Source organism: Scyliorhinus canicula, chromosome 21 (assembly GCF_902713615.1).
Source record: "Scyliorhinus canicula chromosome 21, sScyCan1.1, whole genome shotgun sequence".
Lineage (NCBI taxonomy): Eukaryota > Metazoa > Chordata > Chondrichthyes > Carcharhiniformes > Scyliorhinidae > Scyliorhinus > Scyliorhinus canicula.
This window is the reverse complement of record NC_052166.1, coordinates 42392015-42413280: the sequence shown is the minus strand read 5'-3', so window position 1 is coordinate 42413280 and position 21266 is coordinate 42392015.

Genomic DNA, 21266 nt, shown 5'->3' with positions numbered 1-21266 from the left:
GTACCATTTATCAATGTTCTCTGTTGATTATTCTTTTTGTCTACTATGTACGTACTGCGTACGTTCCCTCGGCCGCAGAAAAATACTTTCCACTGTACTTCGGGACATGTGACAATAAATCAAATCAACAATTCCTGGTGGCTGGCCGTCCCTTGTCCTAGTGCTGTAAGAGTATGAAGCAGGGCTGTACTAACTGGGGTTTGGACTCGATATTAAGCCTGAGCCATCGGTTCACAAACCAAGCCTTTAAGTTTCAGTAAGGCAAACGTGGGAGAGAAAAGAAGTGAATGAGCAGCACTAACCTGGGCAGAATTGCTAAACCTGCAGGCAAACGGTAGGAAATATGCAAATAGGTTTTTGGTTCGGTGCAATACCCTGAAAAGGCAAAGGTTCCACTTTGTGCAGTGAAGGAACCAATGAGGTAAGAGACATTATCATGCAAAAAGTGTCTGATACACTGATAAGTATATCCACAAAGTGTATGGAAATGTGGAAATCCGCTGGACTGGGACAGCAATGAAAGTGAAGGGTTAAAATGGTGTGCAGGAAAACATGTGTAAGGGACAATTACAACGAACAATAAAAGCTTTCATAAATATATTGAGAGGGAGCGAGAAAGCAGGCTGCTTAAGATGGACGCAGCTGGAACTGTAATGGATAATAACGACATGAAATTTGCATTCAGTGAGGTAAACACGTCACGTGTGTTCTGCCTGAAGCCAGCTCCTTAGCTCATTGTTTGCTGGTATTTCACAGCTGATTTTTTTTTTGCATCAGTGGGGGTTTGCCATTGCCTGCTATTCTCAGGGGCTGGGTGAGGAGGTGAGTCCCAAATCAAAGGTAGACACAGAGAACCTAATCCCTTGAGGGGAGAAATCCAGAAAAAGACTTTAAAATGGAATTGAGCAATTTAGGAATGAAATTAGAAAGAATTCCTGTGCCTGAAAGAGGAAATTAGGAACCTTCTCCACTCCCCCAAAAAAGACTCTGGAGGCTGAGGCAAATGAAATTTTCAAGATTTAGATGAATAGATTTCTGTTGGGCATTATTGGCATCAATGGATCTGGAATGGAGACAAGTAAATGATGTTAAAGTTCAGCTCAGCCATGATCTAATTGCAAGGGACAACAGGCTTGAGGGACAGAAAGGCCTATTGTGGTTCCTATATCAAAGTAGGAATGATAGGGCAGAAAGAGGCATATAAAACTTGAAAATAATCATCTGAAATGGTTAATTTATTTATAATTTGACATTTTGTACAGAAAGGACACTGAGCTATAATGAAAATTAGCCATGAGCTAAGACAGGCTTCTGCAATCAAATATATTATTGTAATTGTAAATGACCCTAGTTAGAATAATAATCAAACCAAATCAAATTAAATGAAACTGTTTGATATACAGTCAATGGGTTTTACTCCAATTTTCCTGCCGGAGGTATGGTAGGTATAATGCGGTGAGTGGAATAAACCTTTTTGTAAAATACACGTGGTGTCAAAACACCCATTGCAATTTGTGTTGCAGTGGCGGGGGGGGGGGGGGGGGGGGGGGGGGAAGGTACACGCTTACTTTTTCTAAAGTAGAATCCAATAGCGAGTCAAAGATCAATTATCATTCCCATGAGGTCATCAAATTACGCCATCCCTTTTTCCTTTTATCTGATGGTCCCATGTTCATTTGAGTTGATAGACTAAGGGCACACTTTTGATTATTACTATTGATGGTTTGAGCTTGCCCATTTTCCTTTCATTTCTTCCCCCATTGATGACCTTTGATGACTGAGCTACCCATCTCCTGGAGCCTCAATGAGGGGCCAACATAGCACCCAGCAAGAAGCTGAAAAATTCTGCTTACGATACAAGAAGGACTGAACATCTGACCTAATTGCAGAGTTGGAACATAAATCTTCAAAAGGAAATAATTCAGACTCACTTGATTTAACGGTTCTCTGTAAAGCACCTTGGGATATTTTTCTAGATTAAAGATGCTATATAAATACAAGTTGTTTGTCATTGTTGAATCATCATGACGCTGAAAAGTGGACATTCATTTGTAAAATTAAGAAAGATGACTCCAAAACCATTAAACTATAAGATGCAGGATTAGAAGTAGGCCATTCGGCCCATCGAGTCTGCTTCACCATTGAATGAGATCACGACTGATCTGATGTGAGAATCCTGAACTCCACTTTCTTGCCTTATCCCCATAACCCTTGATTCCCTCACTGATTTAAAATTTGTCTATCTCAGCCGTGAACATATTTAACGACCCAGCCTCTACAACTCTGCGGTAAAGAATTCCGCAGATTCACTACCCGCTGAGAGAAGAAATTCCTCCTCATCTCTGACTTAAATGTCACAAATAATTTTGGAGTCATGTTTTGACTTTACTGCTGCAATCGCTGGTTTGCAGCCTAGTTGTCATCATTCAAAGGGGTAGATTTTGATTCTGATAGGTGATTAATTGATAATCACCATTAAAATACCGCTCTTGTATTAAAAATTACTTTGTTCTCTCATACAGATCCTCCACGCTGTTATTTCATGGCACCATGCCACATAGACTACAGCACCGCCTTCAACACCATCCTTCAGACAAGACTAATATCCAACTCTGCAACCTTGGACTTGACCCCTCCCTTGTGCAGCTGAATCCTTGAGTTCCTCACCAATAGACCGCAATCTGTCAGGATAGGCAACAGCACCTCCTCCACAATAGTCCTCAACACCGGGGCCCCGCAAGGATGTGTGCTCAGTCCTCTACTGTACTCCCTATACACACATCACTGTGTGGCAAGATTTAACTCCAACTCAATCTATAAGATTGGGGATGATACGACTGTGGTGGGTTGTATCACAAACAACGGAAAATCAGACTACAGAATGGAGCTAGATCACTTGGTTGCAAGGTGTACCGAAAACAACCTCTCACTCAAAGGATCTGAAGCTAAGAAATTTGGCATGTCTGCATCGACTCTCATAAACTTCCATTGATTCTGTCTCCACCTCCTGCTGTCTCAGGAGGGCAGACAGCATTGTCAGAGACCCCTCACACCCAGACTTTGCCCTCTTCCAGACCCTTCCATCAGGCAGAAGATACAGAAGTCTGAAGACCCGCACATCCAGACATAGGAACAGCTTCTTCCCCACAGCTACTAGACTCCTCAACGACTTCCCCTCGGACTGATCTGTTCCCTGTAAGAACACTATTCACGACGCCCTATGCTGCTCTTGTTTGGCCCTTGTTCTGCACTGTAACCAATCGCTATTTGTCTATGTACCATTTGTCAATGTACTCTGTCGATTATTCTTTTGTCTACTATGTACGTGCTGTGTATGTTCCCTTGGCCGCAGAAAAATACTTTTCACTGAGCTTCAGTAAATATAATAATAAATATCAATCAATCATGCTCCACAACCCCCGCGCATACTCAGTGCTTCTTCCTGTGTAGTGTCAGAATGGCACCACTATGTCGCTACCATCTCCCACAGTAACGATGCAGTAAAGACGTGCTGCTGGCACAGGCACCCCAACCAACCCCTCCCCCAATCCCCATCCATGGAAGGTTAAACCCCAACCCCCCACAGCACCAACACTCAGTCCTCTCATGTCTGCCACTCTTCTCTAGTGATAAGGAGGCCAATGGCTGTCGGAGTTGAGAGCCTGCCCACCTTGTGTGTAAGGTGGGGAAAAACATCAAGACCCCTGACCTCGGAGAGGGCAGTAGCTGAGGTTTCAGTGACTCTGGGCCCCTGATAAGGCTTTTCATTGGCAGGCATTCGGCTGATGATGAGAGGAGCATCACTGTGACCTCACTGCACGTCATCATCATTCTCCTACTGCATCCGGCCAATGGCTTTAGTGCCAGTCCCGTGAATGTAGCCATCATCACGATGACCTCCCACAGGTACCAAAGTAGTGGGCACTGTAACCAATCGCTATTTGTCTATGTACCATTATGGGAGAGGTCTTCACAATTAGTCCTGGTCGTCCCCAAACCAAGACACCATGAGAATGCTCCTAGCCCTTCACCACATGCAGGCCCTTGTCATCACCTGAGGTCCTTCCTCCTCCTCTGTGAGTTTCCCCTTGCCGCCCTCCTCAATATCCTCCTCATCCATGGAGATGTGGCGCTTCTCCATATGCTCCTGGTCCAGATGCTCTTGCTGCTGCAGTTCCTGGTGTGCAGAGTGCAGCTGATCACTATCATGAGGGACACCCTCAGGGGACTATTGGAGGTGCCCGCCCACTGGTCCGGACATTGGAACCACATCTTGAGAAGTCCAATTGACGTTGTTGTATGAGACGTGTTAGGGCGACTCATAACATTGTGGCCTCTGATGTATTAGGCAGGTTGGTTCGATGTGGACTGCACTCGATGCAGGGAAGTTAGAAACAGACGTCTAACACTGGAGAAGATCCAACACTGTTTTATTCAACTATCGAACTACAATACATATTCAGCTGTGGGTCGACACTATACTGATCTGACTGGTGACCTTGTAGTAGCCTGACCAGACTTACTAGCTACCGCATGGTGTTTGCACTTGCTAGCTCGTGAACTCTGACTGTCTCAGTAGCTGAGTCCCGAGGGAACGGGAAACCTAGTGCCCTCTGGCTTTATAGTGGTATTTCCTATCTGGTGATTGGCTGTACTGTGTTGTATGCTTACTGGTCATCCTATGTGTCAATCACTGCCTGTCTTCATCTCATTATATACATGAGTGGATATTATGAAATCTCCCCTTTTTTTTAGTTAAATAAATACTGAGGTATGTATACGGATATATATAAAATGCCTGACTATATACAAACGGTGCTTGAACAAACGTATATACATGGGAAGGTGTCGATAGTGCAGATACACGGCAAACAAAGCAATATTTACAAAGGTTAAATCAATGAATTCAGTCACAAAAGTTACAAATGTTCAGTCTACAGATTCAGTCTTTGTGGTGGGCGACGGATTCTTGTCGATTGCTGCAGAAGTGGATCAGGAGCTGCCTGCACGTGGATAGGTGGGATCGCTGCCATCGCGGTGGTCGCGTGGGCCGGCAGGATCGCTGGCAGATCAGTGGCCTCGTGGCAGGGTACATCCGGAGGAAGTATGATGGCCGGCGGAGCATTGTGGTCAGGTGGTTGGCATGGAACTCTTCGCAATGCCCGTCTGTTGCGCCGTAGCAGGGAGCCATTAGCCATGTGGACAAGGAAAGACCTTGGGGCAACTTGTTTGACAACAACAGCTGTGGCTGACCAGCCGCCCTCAGGCAACTGGACACGAACATGATCGGCTGGAGCCAGCTCGGGTAGATCCGTGGCATGAGCATCGTATGTGGCCTTCTGTTGGGCCCGGGACTGTTGCATTTTTTGTAAAACTGTGAGGTGGTCAAGGTCTGGAACATGGATGGCTGGAACTGTGGTCTTCAGAGTGCGATTCATGAGCATCTGCGCTGGAGACAACCCAGTGGACAGCGGGGTTGCCCTGTATGCCAACATTGCCAGGTTGAAGTCGGACCCTGAGTCTGCAGCTTTGCACAGCAACCGCTTGACAATATGGATTCCTTTCCCGGCCTTCCTGTTTGATTGCGGGTAGTGGGGACTGGAGGTTACGTGACGGAAGTTTTAGCACTGTGCAAAATCAGACCATTCCTGGCTGTAAAAGCATGGACCGTTGTCGCTCATTACCGTGAATGGTATCCCGTGTCTGGCGAACGTTTCTTTGATGACCGCCTTCGATGTGAGGACGGACAGTTTCACCATTTCTGGGTAACTGGAGGAGCAGTCGACCAGGAGTACGTCACACCCCTTGGTGTGGAAAAGGTCTACACCTACTTTGGACCACGGAGAGGTCACGATCTTGTGCTGTTGCAGTGTTTCCTTGGGTTGAGCCGGTTGAAACTTCTGACAGGTGGGGCAGTTGAGGACTGTGTTGGCAATGTCCTGGTTATTGCCCGACCAATAATCCGCCTCCCGAGCTCTGCATCGGCATTTCTCAACTCCAAGGTGACCCTCATGGAGTTGACCCAGCACCATAGCCTGCATGCTCTGAGGAATGACAATCCTGTCGAGTTTCAGAAAGATTCCCTCCACAACCTTCAGCTCGTCTTTCACATTAAAGAATTGGGGACATTGTCCCTTCTGCCAGCCAGGGTAAGGTGCTGCAGAAGAGGATCCTTGGCCGCTTCCTCACGGATTTGGACCACCCGTCCGTCAGAGGCTGGGAGGTTGGTGGCACACAATTGCACTTGCGCTTCTATGTGGCAGATGAAGTCACCTTGTTCACACGGTGTGGTGATGGACCGGGATAGGTCATCTGCAATGATCAGCTCTTTGCCTTGCGTGTAGATAAGTTCGAAGTCATAGCGGCAGAGTCGAAGAAGAATTCGCTGTAACCGAGGTGTCATGTCATTTAAATCCTTCTGGATTATGTGGACTAGAGGCCTGTGGCCCGTTTCCACTGTGAATTTCGGCAGGCCGTAAACGTAGTCAAGGAACTTGTCTATTCCTGTCAGGAGACCCAGATACTACTTTTCGATCTGGGAATACCATTGCTCAGTGGGCGTCATGGCCCTGGAGGCATGTGCCACTGGAGCCCAGGACGAGGAGTCATCTCGCTGGAGGAGCACCGACCCAATGCCGTCCTGGCTTGCATCAGTTGATATCTGGGATTCCTTGGTTGGGTCGAAGAACGCTAGAACCGGGGCTGTGGTGAGCTTTGCCCTCAGCTCACGCCATTCCGCTTCATGTGTGGGCAGCCACTGGAAATCCATTGACTTCTTAACGAGATGGCGGAGGGCTGTGTTGGGGGATGCCATATTGGGAATGAATTTCCCGAAAAAGTTGACCATCCCGAGGAAGCAGAGGATCGCCTTCTTGTCCTCCGGGGTCTTCATGGCGTTGATCGCCAAGACCTTGTCGGCATCTGGCCGCATACCCTGCTGCGAGATGTGGTCACCTAGAAACTTAATATCCGATTGACCAAATGAGCACTTGGCCCTGTTGAGCTGGAGACCATGTTCATGAATTCGCTGGAAGACCTGCTTGAGGCGAGCGATGTGTTCCTGGATCGCTGTGGACCAGATAATCACATCGTCCACGTATACTCACACCCCCTCGATGCCCTCCATCATCTGCTCCATGATGCGGTGAAACACTTCGGAGGCAGATATGATGCCGAAAGGCATGCGGTTGTAGCAGTAGTGACCGAATGGGGTGTTGAACGTGCACAGCTTGTGACTGGACGCATCCAGCTGTATTTGCCAAAAGCCCGGGAGGCGTCCAGCTTAGTGAAGAATTTGGCATGAGCCATCTCACTGGTCAACTCTTCACGTTTCGGGATTGGGTAATGCTCCCGCATGATGATGCGGTTTAGATCCTTAGGATCAATGCAAATGCGGAGCTCCCCTGATGGCTTCGTTACGCAGACCATGGAGCTGACCCAGTCTGTTGGTTCTGTGACCTTCGCGATGATGCCCTGGCCTTGGAGGTCCTGTAGTTGCTTTTTCAGACGATCCTTGAGGGGCGCCGGCACCCGGCGTGGTGCATGAATTACAGAGGTGGCGTTCGGCTTGAGCAGGATTTTATATCGGTACGGGAGCGTGTCCATTCCATCAAATACGCTGTGGTACAGCGTGATAATGTCGTCTATGTCGACTTGCTAATTTCCATCGGGCGAGGCCATCGCCGGTGACGATGACATGGTGTGGACTCGCTGAACCAGGTTCAGGAGCTTGCAGGCGCGAGCACCGAGCAGGGACGCCCTGTCAGGCCTGACGATTTCAAACCGTAATGTTGCCTTGATCGCCTTGTTGGATACCCCTAGTTGACATGAGCCACTGGCAGCTATGGCACTGCCATTGTAGTCAAGGAGCTGGTAGGTCGGTGGAAGAATGCTTGGTCGGGCCTGGATGGTGTCGAGGTCGGATTGTGAAATGAGGTTCGCAGACGCGCCGGTGTCCAGTTTAAATCGGATGCGAGCCTTGTTAACTGTGAGGACAGCACACACTTGTCGTCTGGATCCACACTGAGGATTGTGTAGGTGTGGTGGAGGCCAGCTCATATGTGGTTATGATGCCCACCCGATATGGAGACTTGAGGCAGTCAGCATCAGGGTCCGTTGGGTTGTCGGGATCGGAATCTGGCATGCCTTGCTGTATTGAGCGGACACTTCTGCGCCGCAGCTGGGATCGTTGGCTGCTGAGCGGTGGAGCAGATCTGCAAAGGGCTGCGTAGTGGCCAAGCTTGCCACACTGGAGACATCGGCGTCCTTTTGCCGGACATTGCCGCTTTAAGCGGGCGGAGCCACAATTCGGACATGTCATGACGCTGACGTCAACGTGTTCCGTGCGCCATCGTGCATGCGCAGTGCGGTCGGTCGACATACGCAACTGCGCAGTCGGGTTGTCGGTCTCGTCGTCTACTCGGTCATGGCGCACAAGCGCAGGGGTACGGGAAAAGCGCGCGAATCGGCCATTCTCCTCGATGCTCAAGCCCTGCATCTGTGCGATGGCCTGCACCCTTTCCGCCTCGTGGGAGGCCAGCTTTGCAGTTTCTGCCGCCCTGATGTGGGAGTAACGATTCTTGGCATGCTCATGGACAACGCACGTCTCAATAGCGACAGAGAGGGTCAACTGTTTGATTTTAAGGAGCTGCTGCCGCAGGGATTCGGAGTGGACCTCGAAAACGATCTGATCCCGGATCATGGAATCAGCTGTTGAGTCACAGTTACTTGACTGCGCGAGGATGCGGAGATGGGTCAAGAAGGAGTGAAAAGGTTCATCCTTACCCTGAGGCCTCTGCTGGAAGATGTACCGTTCAAAGCTCTCATTCACCTCAATGTCGCAGTGGCTGTCGAACTTCAGCAGGACTGTTTTGAATTTCATTTTGTCTTTGCCGTCGGCGAACGTAAGGGAGTTGTAGATATGGATGGCGTGATCCCCCGCAGTGGAGAGAAATAGCGCGATCTTCCTGGCATCCGATGCTGCCTCAAGGTCGGAGGCCTCGATGTACAACAGGAACGTGAAGATTTTCCAGTTGGCGCCGAGGTTGCCGGAGATGCGGAGTTGCGGAGGAGGCTGGATGTTTTCCATTTCGCTGGATGGCTGCTTGCTGGTCAATGCTGATTCACTCGAGGTTGGTCCATCAAGATCAGTATCACTCTGGTACCATGATGTGTTCGGCAGGTTGGTTCGATGTGGACTGCACTCGATGCAGGGAAGTTAGAAACAGACGTCTAACACTGGAGAAGATCCAAAACTGTTTTATTCAACTATAGAACTGCTATACATATTCAGCTGTGGGTCGACACTATACTGATCTGACTGGTGACCCTGTAGTAGCCTGACCAGACCTACTAGCTACCGCATGGTGTTTGCACTTGCTAGCTCGTGGACTCTGACTGTCTCAGTAGCTGGATCCCAAGAGAGCGGGAAACCTAGTGCCCTCTGGCTTTATAGTCGCAGTGTCCTGTCTGGTGATTGGCTGTACTGTGTTGTATGCTTACTGGTGATCCTATGTGTCAATCACTGCCTGTCTGTATCTCATTATGTACATGAGTGGATATTATGACAGCCTCCACACTGGCGTCATCAGCTATCTTTGTCCCTGAGGAGCAGTAAGGTGGTACTGTGGTTAGCACTGGCGCCCCACAGCGCCAGGAACCCGGATTTGATTTCGACCTTGGGTGTCTGTGTTGAGTTTACACGTTCTCCCCGTGTCTGCATGTGTTTCCTCCGGGCACTCCAATGTCCTCCAAGAATCCAAAGATATGCAGGTCAGGTGGATTGGCCATGCTAAACTGCCCCTTAGTGTCCGAAAGGTTAGGTGCGGTCAGGGAGATAGGTTGGGGACGTGGGCCTGTGTAAGGTGCTCTTTCGTCTGGGTCAGGTTGACAGGCTGAGTCTCTTGTACGCAGAATTGAAGGGATTAGGAGCGGCTTGCAAATCTGATGCAGGGTGGGCAAGTCACCTGCAAACTGGAGATTTCTTTGGTGGTCAGTTTAGTCTTGGCATGGAGGCGACTGAGTTTAAAGACTTTTCCATCTCGACGATATTTAATACTCATGCCAGAGGGAAGTTGACCTTTGATTTGGTGAATAGCCACCATCAGGTAGATTGCGAATAACATGGCGGTGGGTGCCGGGGGTGGGGGGGGGGAAATGTTTTGGGGTGATGGCGGGAGATGCTGCTATCGCACGGTCTTGCTGGCAGTGGTCGGAATTTTAAAGGTGTGTGTTTCAGATCTCCTGCTCAAGGAATTTGCAGTCACATCGTCATGAAGCCATTGCCGGATCGTGAGCAAGTTTCTTGGACGTCCAAATCTTTGAACAGTGTGTCCGCCAGGAAAGAATGGGCGGGATTTACCGGCTGTTCAAGCCGGCAGGAAATTGTGGTTCCACGCTGGCGCACGGGTTTCCCGGCGATGAGGGGTGCAGTCAACGGGAAATCCCATTGACAATGGCGGGACCAGCCAATCCCGCTGGCAGGCCGCTTCCGCCACTGAAAATCACGCGCCGGGGTGGTCGGTAAATCCACCCCCCCCCCGATGCGTTTTAAAAGTAACTGAAAATTGAAATCTGTCATGTAAACCGCAAAGAATTCCTGCTCATGGTGTTGAGTTACAGTTCTATCAAAGCCAAGTTACTAATGCTTCAGAGCAGCTGTTGCAGTGTCTACTTTACATTTATCTGACTGAGATCATACATGTGTATAAGGAATTAAATGAAACGTGAAGAAGGCTGCAGAATTTTTTAAAATTCCTTGAATTGTGAAATTGTCGAATAATATTGCTTTGTCTACATTTTAGATGTGAAGATTGTGAACTGTTGCAGGTTTTGAACCAAGTTTGTAATAATTGGAAACTTATTAACCATTAACACGTGCAGTTACCTCAGCCTGGAAAGAGCTTTACATGTTCAGTCACAACCCAAGTGTATTTGCACCAAATACCAGAAAAATAACAAAGTCATGGGGCTGGATTCTCCGCTCCCCCCACGCCGATTTCGGTGATGGGACGGAGAATCCGTTTTGACGCCAATATTCTCCACCCCCTGAAAAGCGGCGTACTCTAGGAGTACGCTGCGCAGATTATCCACGGCCCCAGGCCTTTGCCTGAGGCCCACCCCACGACGCTCTGTCCCAGATCGGCCAAGTACCTGACAGCGTGGGTTACATGTGCTCACACCGCCCTGAAACCTCGCGTGACGGATGCGGACTCACTGCGGCGCCGCCACAGTCGGGAGAGGGCCAATCAGCGGGCGCGAGGGGGGGGGGGCTTCATTTGGGACTGGGGGCACTGTGGGTGGGTGGACCGGGCGTGCGAGTGGCCGAAGTGGGCACTACTTTTGTGGTCCGGGTCCGCGTGCTGAGCCCACTATGGAGCACGGCGCGGCCGCTGCAGGCCCCCGCTATGCACATGCGCAACCACGGCACCGCAAATGCTCAGGGCCGTATCGGCAGCTAGAGGTGCAAGCTCTATGCTGTCTCCCTGCTAGCCCCCAGCAAATCGGTGGCAGTTTTATGCCAGTTTCCCTGGCGTGAAAGACCACCGTTTTCACACCGGCGTGGGAACTTCGTCTCCAAAACAGACAATCCAGCCCATGGTATTTTGATAAAGGCACAAGTGAAATATTAATCTTTCCTTTCCCTTTCAAATGCTGACTGACTGATGCTTTGTCTTTTTACCTGAAGGTATTACCCTAGTTGGTTCACAAGACATATTGGACTCATTCTTTCGCCTTCGCAAAAGAAAGCTCTTCTGTTGAATTGATTGCTTTTTGTTCTGAGTAAAAGTTCCCATTGGAGGCAGAGGTTTGAGAAAGATTGGAGATGGCCATTTAACCCGTTCTGCTTTGCAATATTCAGCAATGGCAAATGACGGAAAATGACTCTTGGTCCTGTTCAATGATAGAGAATGTTTGCAATTTGCTACATCAACACTGAAAGGTTTGCCCGGAATGTCTGTTTAATTCAGTGCAGCAACATATTTCTTCATACAGCTTTGAAGTAAAAAGGGCAAAAAGTTTTGCCGAGCCATTTTTTTCCTCTGGGAAAACAAAGCCTTTCCAAATCCTCACCCAAACACTCCGTGAACCTTTACAATGGTGCCCTGCCAAATCAGACATAATACAAGATTAAATATCATGACACAATATTGTTAATGCAATAGCAGTATTTCTCATCTGACAATCATCTGTAACTGTTTGATCTTGAAGTGAATGCTAATGGTGCAAGCTCCTCTTTCGATACAGATAACGGAACTCACTAAATGCAAGAACCTGTGAACTGAGTTCTGATTAATGTTCAGTTGTTTGTGCCGGAAATGTCATTGCAACTGCAGGATCGCTTTGCCTCCTTATGAAATAGTGACCTAATTTATAATATTTAAAACATAAACTCATGCTACCCAAATTCTTCTGTCCTCGCTCAGGGTGGGATTTTCCGCTGCCGCTTGGAGTGAATGGAGTTTGGGCTGGAACGCCAAATTTTCCATTCTTGCTGGCAACAGGTCCCGCCGCAGAGAAGATGGGAGAATCTCGTCCTATTCATTCTAATCAGCAATGGAACATAGATTAAAACTGTTTGAAGGTGTTATTCATTGTGAAAGGTCAGTAACATGTACCAACAATGGTCAGGATACAAAGGACAGCAGCGTGAATACCTGGGCTGGCGTCATTTTATGGTTGGAGAATTATTGAATTGTAATACCTGGGGCGTCAACCACTCCGGCGTCGGGCCTCCCAAAAGATGCGGAATTCTCTGCCCCTTTAGGGGCCAAGCCCTCACATTGAGGGACTAGGCCCGCGCCGGAGTGGTTCCCACTCCGCCGGCTGACGTGAATGGCCTTTGGCGCCATGCCAGCCGGGGCCGAAAGAATTTCGCCGGCCGGCGTAAGTCCGCACATGCGCCAGAGCGTCAGCGGCAGCTGACGTCATCCCGGCATATGCTCTGGGGAGGGGGTTTCTTCCGCGTCCACTATGGTGAAGACCATGGCGAAGGGGGAAGAAAAAGAGTGCCCCCCCACGGCACAGGCCCGCCCGCCGATCGGTGGGCCCTGATCGCGGGCCAGGCCATCGTGGGGAACCCCCGGGGTCAGATCGCCCCCCCCCCCCCCCCCAGGACCCCAGCACCGTCAATCCCGCTGGTACCAGAGGTGGTTTAATCCACGTCGGCGGGAGAGGGTTGTCAGCGGCGGGTCTTCGGCCCATCATGGGCCGGAGAATCACCACGGGGGGCCCGCCGACCGGCACGGCGCGATTCCCGCCCCCGCCAATTCTCGGGTGGCGGAGAATTCGGTACACGGCGGGGGCGGGATTGACGCTGGCCCCGGGCGATTCTCTGACCCGGCGGGAAGTCGGAGAATCCCGCCCTTCGTTCATGAACTTTAGGCAGTGGAAATGGCATTCTCTTTTTTGATCAGATATACATTTCTCCAGAGTTAATCAGACCACCCCAAACTTACATCTTTCTGTTCAGGTGTGCCCTCTCTTCACCTATACAATGCAGAGGGATGTGGGGTTCCTTGTATATGAATCACAAAATGTTAGCATGCATGACCAGCAAGTAATTAGGAGGGTGAACAGAATGCTGGCCTTTATTGCGGGTGGGGGGGGGGGGGGGGGGGGGGGGGGATATAAAAGTAGGGAAGTCTTGTTACGACTGTACAGAACACTGGTGAGACCACACCTGGACTGTGTAGTATCCAGACTAATGGAAGGAAATACTAACATTGGAAGCAGTTCAGGCAAGGTTCACGAGGCGATTCCTGGGAGAGAAGAGTTGTCTCATGAGGAAAGGTTGAGCAGGTTGGGCCTATGCACATTGGAGTTTAGAAGAATGAGAGGTGATCTTATTGAAACATTCTGAGGAGAGATGGCAAGGTGGATGCTGGGAGGATGTTTCCACTGGTGGAAAATCCAGAACTCGGGGATACCATTTAAAGACAAGAGGTCTCCCATTTAAGGCAAAGATTAGGAAGATTTTTTTCTTCCAAAGGGTTATTAGTCTTTGGAATTCTCTTCCATAGAGAATAGTGGAGGCTGGGTTATTGAATATATTCAAAGCTGAGTTAAACAGATTGGTGATTGGCAAAGGGAGTCAAGGGTTATTTGCTTTACTGTTGGACAAGCAGGAAATTGCCTTCGAGGCCGGAATCAGATGAACCATGAACTTATTGAGTGGTGCAGCAGGTTAGAGGGGCTGAATAGCCTGCTCCTGCTCCTATTTCTTAAATTCTGACGTTTTGGCCCAGACTTATCGAAAGGACTGCAGCAATAAGAAAGGACTTTAATGTTAATATTGGATCTACTTTATTTTTGCTCGCTGTTATCTTTTCACATTTGCATAAGGAGCTGGCCTTGGTGGTTATTCCTGACCAGTGACAAAAGAGATGCAGGGTGCCAAACCCGACCCCAGTAAGGAATTGTCAAAACTGTTTATTTTTTGCTGAAATGGAACCTTGAACAGATGGAAACCAGATGGGAAAAGCGACATTTTTTTAAAAAAGGAAAGCATGAAAATTTTAAAACAAATTTTTTTACAACTGCACGAGTGATGTCAACTGTTAGAGGCGACACAGAGAAGCTGATTTGATCTTCGCCAGGAAGGAAGATATTCATGTCATTAACTTTTTTAAAAAGATTTCACTCTTAAATTACACTCCATTCTGATTATTTCCAACATTAATTGTACCTCAATATTTGCAATATACTCTTTTCACTTTGTTGCAGTAGGTTTCGATCAATCTTGACAAACATTGTACATCTGGCTTCCAAATGTGTCCAATGCATCATCTTAATATCCTCTCCATATGGTGTGCAACTGACAGAGGATAAAATGGTAACATTTTAGTTGGACTATTGGAACAGGCAGAGCTTGTGTTTCCTATCCCATAATATACAGACTAACATGAGGTTCTGAGTGGGTTACAAGGTTGGAATGTACTGTGGCGTTGACTCAGCATCATGAACCATGAAGGCGAAACCCAAGTCATTTTTAAAGTCATTTCATGATCCCACAATCCTAGTGTGAAAGCCGCCCTCAAAAGGGAGCGAGGAACAGAAACTGGTCCACAACACTGGAGCCCCAGCTCTCTGATCTTCACTCCATGTGCCTACCTTCCTGCTGGGGTATTTCTACTGAACACCAGACAATTAATACATAATTTGAATTCTGATAGCAGTTTGATGTTGGATCTGTAACATGACAATGGTGCTTATAATGCACTTAACCAGATTGTCAACAAATAATTTCAATAAAAGTAGGCAAATGTGCTAAGTCCTGTCGGAAGCAACCCTCTTTCTAAAAGAACTCATGTTGGGCTCAGACACGCGCCGTTTGCAACCTTAAAGCTAAGTTTTTACTTTGTTCTACAGTTTAGCAATGAAAGCGCGTTGCACAGCTCACTCTACAGGTGATGTGGAGATGCCGACGTTGGACTGGGGTGAGCACAGTAAGAAGTCTTACAATACCAGGTTAAAGTCCAACAGGTTTGTTTCAAACACTAGCTTTTGGAGCACCGTTCCTTCCTCAGGTGAATGAAGAGGTGGGTTCTAGAAACATAAGACAAAGTCAAAGATGCAATACGACACATTAAACGCAAGTCTTTGCAGGTAATTAAGCCTATAGGTCCAGACGGAGCAACTGGAGAGAGGGATAAACACAGGTTAAAGAGGTGTGAATTGTCTCAAGCTAGGACAGTTGGTAGGATTTTGCAAGCCCAGGCCAGATGGTGGGGGGGTGAATGTAATGCGACATGAATCCAAGGTCCCAGTTGAGGCCGTACGCAACGTGAGGCCGTGTGCAGAACTTGGCTATAAGTTTCTGCTCAGCGATTCTGCATTGTCGTGAGTCCTGAAGGCCGCCTTGGAGAACACTTACCCAAAGATCAGAGGCTAAATGCCCTTCACTGCTGGTGTTCCCTGACTGGAACGGAACATTCCTGCCTGGCAAATATTGCGCAATGTCCGTTCATCCGTTGTCACAGCATCTGCATGGTCTCGCCAATGTACCACGTTTTGGGACATCCTTTCGTGCAGCGTATGAGGTAGACAACGTTGGACGAGTCGCACGAGTATGTACCTCGTACCTGGTGGGTGGTGTCTCACGTGTAATGGTGGTACCTATGTCGATGATCTGGCATGTCATGCAGAGATTGCCATGGCAGAGTTGTGTGGTGTCGTGGTCGTTGTTCTGAAGGCTGGTTAGTTTGCTGCAAACAATGGTTTGCATAAACCACTCTACAGGTGGTTTAGCAGATTAATGTAGTGCGGTACTAAACAATGCATGTAAAATGTGCCCAGCTTTAGTACTTGGTCGATGCCCAGTTGGCTGTCTATAGACAGGAAGGTAGATAGTCACCAAAAATGTTTTATCTACCATGATGCGATTCGAGTCAGAAACCCCAGACCATTGCCCGAAGGTTTGTGGTTTACCAGATCAGTGACCTATGCCATTGGCCACATGAGGACTGAGTGCCCAATTAATACCCATCTTTTACAGGGAGGCACGGTGGCATAATGGTTCACATTGCAGCCTCATGGCGCCGAGGTCCCAGGTTCAATCCCGTCCCCTGGTCACTGCCCGTGTGGAGTTTGCCCATTCTCCCCGTGTTTGCGTGGGCCTCACCTTCACAACCCAAAGATTTGCAGGGTCGTTGACTTGGCCACGCTAAATTGACCCTTAATAAAAGAATTGGATACATTAAAAAAAATTTTAAACACCCATCTTTTACATCCACCCAACCAAACAGATGAAGCTTTGGTTTAATGCCTCAGCTGAAAGACATCACCTCCAACAGTGCAGCACTCCCTCAGTGCTACATCAAAGTGTTAGCTTTGGTTTTTGTGCAAAGGTCCTGGAGTAGGACTTGAACCTAGAAACTTGTGACTGAGAAACAAGAGTGTTACCAAAGCACCAATGAATATATATAATTAACATTCAGTTAACTCTGCCGGAAAGCATGTCAATATGTGTCTGCCTAAACTGGGATTGTGATGTTGAACAGCTTGCTGAAATTCGCAGAGAAATGGTGTGGTGGTGGGGTTGTTCTGTTTTATCTATGTAGGCATGCCCAGTTTCCTCACCTTGACTGACTTTCAATCTGGCAAAATAATTTGAAAAATATTACAAGATAATAATTAAAAAATATATATTTCGAGTATCCAATTCATTTTTTCCAATTAAGAGGGAATTTAGCATGGCCAATCCACCTACCTTGCACATCTTTGGGTTTGGGGGGATGAAACCCACACAGACACACGGAATGTGCAAACTCCACACAGACAGAGGATCTGGGATTGAACCTCGGGCCTCGGCGCCATGAGGCAACAGGGCTAACCCACTGCGCCACCATGCTGCCCACTACAAGATAATAATAAAATGTAAGTAGGACACCTGATAAATGAAAGTGGAACATTTAATATACAAATTATGAGTGAGATATTTTAATGATTCCAAGGGGGTGCTTCACCCGAATGAAAATTGACCAATGCTGTTTTTTCTCTGTAATTAAAGGCCTGCTCACGAAGGTGCAGGAATGTGTGGCTTTGAAAACATAATGACCTGGATTTTGCACGCAGTGGTGAAGTCAGTGGTGGAACGATGCTTGCTGTACATTCTGCTTATGGTGGCCCTCAGTTTTTTGCATGGCAACCTATGGTAATTAGGAGCCATTTTGGTGCAGTTCCCTCTACAGGGGATCTGTGTGAACAGGGAAAGCAACCGTATGACTCTTCAACCAATGACATTGAATAGCTCTGACTGAAACATGCACATCCCAGACAAAGAAATGTAAATTAGACTATTTAATTTAATGTACAATCATATATAAAAAGCAAAATAAAGAGGGGGGAAAGATGGGGTTAAGAGTGAGAGAGAAGGGGGAACAGTATGAAACAAAAATTAAATGTATTTTTTTAAAAGGAAAGACTTGCATTTATAGAACACATTCATGACCAATGGACATCTCAAAGCATGTTACAGCCAATGAAGTGCTTTTGAAGTGTCATCACCTTTGTATTGTAGGAAATGTAGCAACCAATTTGCACATAGCAAACTCCTGCTAACAGCAGTGGAACAAACCAGGTCAGTTATTTATGTGATCATTATTGAAGGATAGTTATTGGCCAGGACTCTGCATAAAATGTCGCCATTCTTCTTTGAAATAATGTCATGAGATATTTTATATCCACCCAAGAATCTCATTTGAAAGGCAGCACCTGCAAAGCTACAGTGCTCCTTCAGTGCTGCACTGGAGTGCCAACCTTGAGTTTTATGTTCAAGTCCTGGAGTGGGACTTGAATACAGAGCTTTTGACTCAGAGGCAAGAATGCAGCCCACAGCTGAAATCTCCAAAGGAAAATTAAAATCTCCAGGAATGAGATGTCACACTTGCAGAAGCAAACTTTCAGTGTTAAAGTAGTTGTCAGGCAGTTATCAAGAGATATCACGCCATTAAAAAATTGAAACGTTTTTTAAAAAATAATCTTTATTGTCACAAGTAGGCTTGCATTAACACTGCAATGAAGTTACTGTGAAAATCCCCTAGTCGCCACATTTCAGCGCCTGTTCAGGTACACTGACGGAGAATTCAGAATGTCCAAATTACCTAACAGCACGTCTTTTGGGACTTGTGGGAGGAAACTGAAGCACCTGGAGGAAATCCACACAGATACAGGGAAAACGTGCAGGCTCTGCACAGACAGTGACCCAAGCCAGGAATCGAACCTGGGACCCTGGAGCTGTGAAGCAACAGTGCTACAACCCCTAACCTTTCTGGCATGTTTACTGGATATCTAACGGGTGAGCAGCCACTTTCATGACATTTATGGATTTCAATGCTAAAGTTAACAAGTGAGGCTCTGGTATAAGTGAAAAAACAGGACAAGTCAGGCAGCAACTTCCTGGTTTCCATGTTTAAATGCGTATGTACAGATGCTGGAAGTTGCTCTCTGATTTACTCCATTATAATGCTGAGCTGTGATGCTCACAACATTGTTTGTCCTACAAAAACCAGGTGACAATTTCATTAGTGGCTCGTTCATTATGGAGAAAAACTGTCATTCTTCCAGATTTCTTTATTGAAAGAGGAATTTCAACTTTAGCGGATTACTGAAATTCTGGATGAAATTTAGATTCCTGAAATCCTTGCGTGTTGAAATGCTTCAGTTTTCAAAGCCTGTAAGGAGTAACAGGTCCAAAGGCTGCATAACTTCTCCAGGCAAATGTTTAGTGCTCAGAACAAAGGACCAGATCCGAAGAATGCAGTTTCACTGCCAATTTTCTGTTGTTCATTTTATCACAAGCTTATTAAGTCAACAGTTCTAAGGCTTTTTCGCTGCTTCAGCTTGAATTATATCAATATAAAAGCAAACCACGACACAGAGTTGGGTAAAGTCCACATTGGGAGATTCAAAATACAGCAGTCACTGAGAATGAAGGAGCTCCAGCTTCCAACATGTCGCTTCTTCACAGCCACAGAGAACCTCAGTAACCTTTACTTTTAATAGGTTGGTAGTTGCATTGGTAACTGGCACCAGTAGAATGGATCCTGGCACAATGTAACAACAGCTATGTAAACATGGTGGAAGAAGCTGGGACTTGTTACATAAAAAGGCAAAGTGAATTCCTTTTCCTTTCATTAAAACCCTTAACAATACAGTGACCCAGTCTGTGTCAGGACGAGTTGTGAAAACTTGCCGCAGTTTAGAGTAATTTATTCAAGAGCTGGAAAACCTGATTACAAGTATAATAGATAACAACATTTGCAGCAGTTCTTATCCAGTTCCAAGAACCCTGTAGCCAGAAAAGGCTGTGGCCAGTATTTTGTCTTTTGGGCAAATGATCATGAATGAAAGGAAATAATATACAATTAGCAGCCTTGGAAAAGCTGGGTAATCAATTCACCTAAAACATAGAAGAACTTGGGACCATTGCAATATGACAAGCCTAACCTGGATCTGTGAGGTGTAAATGCACCTCTGGTGAATGCCATAATTCTATTAGCATGCATCCAGTATTTGTGTCTGTAATCTTGATGACATTTGGTGTGTGAGTCTGTGACATTATTGTTACCGGGTCGCGTTAGGAGGAATGAAAGAAGATAGAAAGAAAAATAAAGCAACAAAATGTGGGCGGCACGGTGGCACAGTGCCTCATAGTGCAGGGGACACAGGTTTGATTTCAGCCCTGAGAGACTGTCTGTGTGGAGTTTTCACTTTCTCCCTGCGTCTGCGTAGGTTTCCTCCCGGTGCTCCGGTTTCCTCCCACTGTCCATTGGTTAGGTGGACTGGTCATGCTAAATTGTCCCTTAGAATCCGAAGGTTAGGTGGGGTTACAGGGTTACGGAGTTAGGATGGGGAAATGGGCCTAGGCGGGGTGCTCTTTCAGAGGGATGGTGCAAACACGATGGGCTAAATGGCTTCCTTCTGCACTGTAGGAATTCTATGATTTTAAAATAAATTGGGCAAGATTTTACTGGCCGCAGGAAAAGCGGACTATTAGATGGGTGGGGTTGGGGGGAGAGGGGGGGGGGGAGAGGTGTTAAAATGCCAGGGAACCACTTTGGGAGGGCTCCACACTGTAACCCCACCATCACGTCACTTTACCAGCAGCAGGAATGGCAGCGGCTCGGCAGCCCACAAAATGGAAGCAGGCAGCCAATTTGGACAATTAAAGGCCCAATTCACGACCATTTTCCCGTGCCGCTTGCATTTTGTCCCTGCTGCATCAGGAGGCCACGGCTGCCGGGAGGCAGTTTCCCAACAATCCCAGTTATTCACCATCTATGCCTTTCCAGCCATTCTCGCCAGCGGGATCTTCTAATCCTGCCGACAGTGACCCCCTGCCACGGATTCCCCGGCGGCAAACGGTGCGAACAATGGCAAACTCCGTTGAAAACAGCTGGTCCGGAATAATAATAATTATAATAATAATAATCGCTTATTGTCTCAAGTAGGCTTCAATGAAGTTACTGTGAAAAGCCCCCTAGTCGCCACATTCCGGCGCCTGTTCGGGTAGGCCGGAAGGGGAATTGAACCCGCGCTGCTGCCTTGTTCTGCATTACAAGCCAGCTGTTTAGCCCACTGTGCTAAACCAGCCCCGGTGGAAGATTTCGCCACTGGCCAATGGCGGGCTGCCTCAGCCGTTGCAAATGTGCTGGCGGGGGTGGGGAGCGAGGGAGGTGAAGTCCCACCCTATATCAATGATTTTGATGTGTGGATTAAATGTGATCTTTCCAAATTTGCAGTTGACACTAAACCAGGTGGATAGG